The sequence below is a fragment of the Triticum urartu genome, chromosome 2, assembly GCF_003073215.2.
Source record: "Triticum urartu cultivar G1812 chromosome 2, Tu2.1, whole genome shotgun sequence".
NCBI lineage: Eukaryota > Viridiplantae > Streptophyta > Magnoliopsida > Poales > Poaceae > Triticum > Triticum urartu.
The window spans coordinates 184370372-184378133 of record NC_053023.1 but is presented as its reverse complement, the minus strand read 5'-3'; positions in this window follow the sequence as shown (position 1 = coordinate 184378133).

Sequence of the window (7762 nt, the reverse complement as noted above, 5' to 3'; positions counted from 1 at the left end):
CATGTGATTCACATCGTTCCCGTGTCTGTCCCTTTGGGGAAATGTCACGTGGTGACATCCGGAGTCCTGCTTAGCCTGCTACAGCCCGGTTTACCGGAGTCCTGTTAGCCCAGTTGCTACAGCCCGGATTCACACGCTGCTGACCGACATGCTGGATGTTGTTTCATGTATGCATGTCCCTATAAGTCAGTGCCACTTTGGGTTCACGACTAGTCATGTCAGCCCGGATTCTCTGTCATATGGATGCTAGCGATACTATCACATACGTGAGACAAAAGGCGCAAACGGTCCCGGGCCATGGTAAGGTGACACCCGTGGGAATACCATGCGTGTGGCCGTAAAGTAATATGATGTGTTACATGCTAGATCGGTGTGACTTAGAATCGGGGTCCCGACAGCTTTGGTATCAGAGCCTGACTGCCTGTAGGATTACCAAGCCAACCTAGTCGAAATTGAGTCTAGAAATTCTTTAGCTATATAGGGGAATTGATTGTGGAAGGGAACGTAAAGCTCTTTTTACTCCTTATACCTTATGCCTTCTGATCTGAGTCATCCTACCTTCCTACGGGGTTAAGGAACTAGACTTTCTCTTCCGTCTCTCAGGATCACATGTTACTACTCCGTAGTTGTAACGCCCCGAGACCGATCTGCCAGGTGTCGTTCAGTTATTCGTTGTCCTTGCCGTGTCATTCGCTTGCGTGTTGCATTTTATCATGTCATCATGTGCATTGCATCATCATGTTTTTAAAACTTGCATTCGTCCGGGTTCTCCGAGTTCTCTCCGTTGTCCGTTTTGAGCCCAGACACACTTGCACGCGCCCGCGGCATGTCCGAAATATTATTTTATAAGTGGCCGGAAAATGTTCTCGGAATGGGATGAGATTTGACATGTGGTCTTATTATAGTGTAGATAGACCGCCTGTCAAATTTCATCGCATTCGGAGTTCGTTTGATGCCCCAACGGATAAATATAGCGGCAGTATAGCCGGTCTAACGTCGGACGTCTTCGGTCTCCGAAAACTGTTGTCGGGCTTTCCCTCTCTTCTCTTCTCTCAGCTCGAGACTGTCTACACAACTCACTACCTACCGCCAGGTCCAACCTAACCCCTCTCATCAGCCCGCAGCCCCCCTCGCGCGCGTCCAAAAGTTGTCGCGAACCGACCCGGGGAGTCATCACCGTTGTGTCCGGATCATCCCCAAACATCTACAAAACGTCACCGTTTTCTCATTTGGTCTCCCTAAGCTTTTATTTCGCGACCGTCCGTTTAAGATCGGAGGGACCAAATGCCCTATCCAAAAATCCACTTACTATATATAGACCCCTACCCATATCAGATCAAACCCTAAGATCCAGGAGGTTTGTCCCACCTCCGCCGCCACTCTTCTGGTTCCCCTCGGGATCCCTCCCGATCTATCCACTCGAACCAGCCACCGAATCCCCTCCTCCACGATTTCAGCTACCAACCAACCAGCGCCCACCCTCTCGATCCAGGAGCCGAGCTCCCCTAGCCTCCACCTCGTCACTGCCTCGCCTCACCGGAGCTGCCTCCCCCGACGATGAGCACCTCCGACCCAGGCCATTGCCCCGCGCCCCCTCTCCTTTCTTCTCCCCCCGTTTCTCTCTCTGCTCCTCACCAGTGCCGCCTCCCTGCAGGAACCGCCGCTGCCATGGGAGTTCGCTGGAGCCGGAGCTCCCTCGGCGTCGCCCTCGCCTCCCGCCGCTGGATTTGCCCGAAAACTGAGCCGCGACCTCCGGATCCTTCATCCTCCGACGCCCTTCGCTCGGGCCCGCTGCCACCTACTCGGCAGAGCGCTGGAGTCGCCGCCGTCTCACTCGAACGGGAGGTCCCTGATCCGCACCTGCCCATTGACCGCGTTTGGCCAGCCGCCGGAGTTCCAGGTCGCCGCTGCTTCCCTCGAGCTCTTCCCGTTGCCGCCTGCTTCTTCTCGTCAGAGGCGACGAGCACACCGCGTTGACCGCTTCCCTCCAGTGCCAGATCACGAGGCCCAGCGGACCGCCTCTACTAGCGCCTCTTTCAGCCTCCCTCCTCTGCCGACCGGGCCTTGGCCCATGGTGAGGAGACCCCTCCCCCAGCGCCTCCTTTTTTTTCCTTTCTTTGGCCCAACTGGATTCGGCCCATATATGTTTTTTTCCTGTGCGCCGCGATTTTGTCCAATTACCCCAAGCTTTGCAGATTTATAGAAAACCCCCTAGCCTTCATGCATTTAATCTCTCACAAACGATGCATCATATTAAAATGTTTTATATATGAAAAATGCTTAAAATTGTGTCTAGTTTCATATTATGTCATTTTCATCCATGTTTTAAAATGTTAAAAATGTTGTTTGCATTAATTTGCCCCTATGCCATGTTTAAATGATTTAATTCATAACTAAATAACCGTAGCTCCGATTTAAATAATCTTTATATGTAAATGGGGTAGAAAAATGCCTAGTTTAACATGGTGGCTTCAATTTGCATGTTTAACAACTCTAAAATAATGTTTAGGGCAGAACAGTACCAAACCTAATATATGCATATGAGGAGTTTCCGGAATTGTTGTTCGTTGCTTCCGGCCTCATTTAACCTTGAATAGATAGGTAGTTTACATTTGCTTCACCCTCTTGCCATGTTTAATAACATTTAATATTGTTGGGTACATAATCAAGAGTGAACTAAATAACTTGAATGTGGTGTTTTGTCAATATGCATCCCGATGCATATTGAGCTCCACTTAATTTGTAGGATTGTTTGTGCACTTTGCCATGCCATGCATACTTAAACCGGACATGCATCATACTTGATTGTGCATCATGCCATGATTATGTGATGGTTGTTTACCATGATTGTTTGCTCCTTTCCGGTGTTTGCTCCTTCGGGTTGATTCCGTGAACGTCGCGTTTGTGAGGATCCGTTCGTCTATGTTCCGTTTGTCTTCTTCATGGACTCGTTCTTCTTCCTTGCGGGATCTCAGGCAAGATGATCATACCCTCGAAATCACTACTATCTTTGCTTTGCTAGATGCTCGCTCTTTTGCTATGCCAATGCTACGATGCCTACCATTTGCTTGTCAGCCTCCCAAATTGCCATGTCAAACCTCTAACCCACCATGTCCTAGCAAACCGTTGATTGGTTATGTTACCGCTTTGCTCAGCCCCTCTTATAGCGTTGCTAGTTGCAGGTGAAGATTGGAGGCCGTTCCTTGTTGGAATATTTATTTACTTGTTGGGATATCACTATATATCTGATTTAATTAATGCATCTATATACTTGGTAAAGGGTGGAAGGCTCGGCCTTATGCCTGGTGTTTTGTTCCACTCTTGCCGCCCTAGTTTCCGTCATATCGGTGTTATGTTCTCGGATTTTGCGTTCCTTACGCGGTTGGGCTATTATGGGAACCCCTTGACAGTTCGCCTTAAGTAAAGCTTTTCCAGCAATGCCCAACATTGGTTTTACCATTTGCCACCTAGCCTTTTCTTTTCCCTTGGGGGTCGCGCGCCCAAGGGTCATCATTATTTTACCCCCCCGGGCCAGTGCTCCTTTGAGTGTTGGTCCAACTGAGCGATGTACGAGGCTACCAGGGGCAACTCTGGGCTGGCTTACCCAACGTCTTGCTCATCCGGTGTGCCCTGAGAACGAGATATGTGCAGCTCCTATCGGGATTTGTCGGCACATCTGGGTGGTGTTGCTGGTTTAGTTTTACCCTGTCGAAATGTCTTGTTGTACCGGGATACCGAGTCTGATCGGAATGTCTCGGGAGGAGGTCTATTCCTTCGTTGACCGTGAGAGCTTGTCATGGGCTAAGTTGGGACACCCCTGCAGGGATTTGAACTTTCGAAAGCCGTGCCCGCGGTTATGGGCAGATGGGAATTTGTTAACGTCCGGTTGTAGAAAACCTGAACTTGACCTTAATTAAAATGAATCAACCGCGTGTGTAACCGTGATGGTCTCTTTCCGGCGGAGTCCGGGAAGTGAACACGGTGTTGGAGTTATGCTTGACGTAGGTAGTCTAGGATCACTTCTTGATCATACTTTTATCGACCGTGCTTTGCCTTCTCTTCTCGCTCTCATTTGCGTATGTTTAGCCACCATATATGCTAGTCGCTTACTGCAGCTCCACCTCATATATTGCCTTACCTATGAGCTTAAATAGTCTTGATCGCGAGGGTGCGAGATTGCTGAGTCCCCGTGGCTCACAGATACTTCCAAAACCAGCTTGCAGGTGCCGATGAGTCCGTGAAGAGGACGCAACCAAGCTCAGGAGGAGCTCGATGAAGATCTTGTCCTTTGTGTTGTTTCGTTCTAGTTGATCAGTAGTGGAGCCCAGTTGGGGTCGATCGGGGACCTTTGTCGCATTTGGGGTTCTTCTTTTATTTTGGTTCCGTAGTCGGACCTTGATTGTATCTGGTTGATGTAATGCTTTATTCCTGTATTTGTGTGAAGTGGTGATTGTAAGCCAACTATGTATCTCTTTTCCCTTAATGTATTACATGGGTTGTTTGCGAAGATTACCTCACTTGCGACATTGCTTTCAATGCGGTTATGCCTCTAAGTCGTGCTTCGACACGTGGGAGATATAACCGCATCGAGGGCGTTACAAGTTGGTATCAGAGCCTTCCCCGACCTTAGGAGCCCCATTGCTTGATCGTTATTAGCAGCCGAGTTGTGTCTAGAAAAATGTTTTGAGTCATTTAGGAATTATATATCGGAGAGTTTAGGAATTCTTTTTACTTCCCAGTCTCCTCATCGCTCTGATAAGGCTTCCTGACGTAGAGTTTTGACTCTTCTCTTCTCAAATTTCACTAAATTTTTTTTAGGATCATGAGGGTATCTTGGAATCGTTCCGATGGTTTTATGATGAGAACATTGTCTTGGTGCCTCCTGTCAGGGGTTTTGTGGAAGTGTCCCGGGGAGTTGAGCTCTGAGGTGTTGTCGTCATAATTTTATCGTTGCAGTTCTGGAATACCTGAGTTTAGTACGCCGACATTGAAAATCTCTTTTATGCAGTTCGTTGGTGAGATAACCTCGACGCCACCCAGTACTGGGGCGGGAGTTCGGGAGTATCGCCATAACTTGTATAACGGATGCTTTTCGAAGGTTGAGGTAGATGATTTCCGAAGGTTTCTTGGTTATGTGTTGAAGGATGGATACAACTGGATGTAGGATTTGCTAGTTTGGGTGAGATATTATGCTTCCCCTGTATCCCCAACACCTGATTGCATAACCGGAAAATTTCGGGAGTTTCATAGGTGGGAATTCAAGTAGCTCTTAGGATATCTTTCCAACAGATGTATGATATGAAATTGGGGTTCGACGTCTAGTGGTCAGCCTATTCACGGTCGGTTTTACAGTGGTCTCGTTGTGTCTTAAAGAGTCCTTGGCTATGCCGACTCGGGGACGCTTCGTATGTCATGTGCACTGCCTTGTACATGATGGTGCTGTACGATCGAGCCCGTGTAGGCCCCACCACAAAAACTTCGGACGAAATCTCTATCATATGTTTGTTCCAGCTTATTTTGCAAGCCAAACCTTTGTTTTGTTTTGAGTTGTGGTATTCGAGTTGCTTCAATGTCAAGTGTTGATTCCATACCTTCCCTAAGTGGTGTTCTCATATTCCTATGTGAATACTAATCCTTCTCGATCATCGAGATTGTTTTGTCAATCCTTTTTAACCGGTGTGCTTCTCTTCAAGTGGATCCGATCATTTCAACAACCGCAAGATCAAGTATCAGTTCTTCTCAACGGTGTTTGTTTCATCTGTCTCCAAGTTGCCTTTGTTTTTCCCACCCTCCCTCCCTTGTTTTTCTTCAAGGATTCAGAATTATTGATCAAGTATCCATCTTATTGATGTGAAGTCTCTCCATTCTTTTCCCGTCAATATTCTTATCCGGTGATTCTCATGAAGATTCTAACGGAGGTTCAAGTTCATCATCTTTCGTTCTTTTCTTCTCCGGTGGAACCAAGTCAAGCTTTGTGGATCATATCCTTTTTCCTCGTTTCAAATACCTTCTCATGCCGGTGCAATCCTTAATCATTCACCTCTCGCTATTCAATTGTTCCGGAGTGCTGAAGATATCTCAGAAGGCTCGTTTTGTCATCCAAGATCAGCTCAACCTATTTCGAGATTGTTATCTCATTCAAGCCATGTAATTCAACCGTTGCTTTCTCTGTTTTGAATTGTTCTATGGTGTTTCTTTTGAGTGAGTCCTAACCCACAGGTCTTTTCCTAGGATCTTACCTGACTCTTCTAATTTTCTCGGAGTTATTCTCAATTTCTTTTCGAAGTTTGACGTAAGAATGAATTATCATAAGTCTTATGTTTTCTCCAAGATCTGCCGAATTCTTTTCATCTTTGGCTCAACCTATTCGTTTTGATTCTTACGGAGTGTCTAAACGATTCATGGGGGTGTTTCTCGTCGTAATTCTCAGATTTGGAAGACCGAAGAAGAATTTTCTCCATATCTTGCTCCACTCTCTTCAAAATTCGTGATTCTAGCTTGTTGCCATCCTCTCATAATTATTTTTCGATTGTGAGAATTCTTTTCACCCATCTGGAGCATTTCATGAGTTGTTTTTCATTTCTTTTACCCGAAGCCCATCATTTAAGAAGACTTATTCATACTCAGCTTTCAGCTATCATTCTCCAATTTTACCGGTGCTTCGTTCAAGTGATCTTTAATCGGCTCATGATTTCTTCGTTCTCATGTATCTAAATCCTCTCAAGCATCTTTGTTCATTTTCTAATTCTTCCTAGTGTTTCTCTATCTTTTCTTCGTTCATTTCCAATTAATCCGGTGGTCCGTTTAAGAGTTCTCTTCCTTGGTCACCATATCAATTTATTCGTTGTTTCAACCCTTCTGGTGGTTCGTTCAATACCTTCTCAAGTTTGACGCTATATCTCTTAATCTTTTCTACGAGAATAAGTAATATGTCGAATCCGTTGGTTGTCGTCAATTTAATTGGTGAAGGATACGCATAACATAATTCTTATTCTTGTTTCATCAAGTTTATTCAATTTCTTTTCCGGAGTGGCTCATCATACTTATTCTTGGTTTCAAGTGCTCATCTTTCTTTCCCGGAGTTCCAAGCTTTAATTATCACGGTGATCCATCTAAATCATTACAAGGTTTCACCTTGTGTTTTCAACTTCTCTTGCTTTGGTCATCATTTTTGTTACCGGAGTTCTTCGTGGAGGCTCAACTTGATGGTTCATCAAGGATTTATATTCCTTCTTGAAACGTTCATCAACTTTCTTTTCAGAGGAGCTCAAGCTTTCTTCATATTTGTAATCCGGAGTGCGTTTTCTTTCTACCATATTATCAGAGGTGGTATTATGTCATTCTTGATAATCTGAGTTCATGTTTCATGATTCACTTGTTATTAAGAATGAGGTATTTTAAATCCATCAATCTCGTCATTGGAGTTATCTTGAGTTATGTTTCACCTAAAGCTTTCCCTAAGGATCTTGCTACTGTGAGACGTATAATTGACCCAAGCTCTTCATTTACCCTCCAGGTGAAATAGTTTCTCGTCTTTTTGTTCTTATCAATCCAATTCTTTTCCCATGAAGTGGCAGGTTTTTCATCTCTTAATTTGAGATGCATTTCATAAGACCATACCAAGCTTATTCTTTTCGTTGTTGGTTTTCCAACAACTCCGTTTTAGCATTTGTTGTAAGCATGCTCCCTCAAGATCTTGTTTCCCTGCGTTCCGGAGGCATGGTGATGTTGCTCTCTCCAACCCATCTTCTTGCTTTGTCAG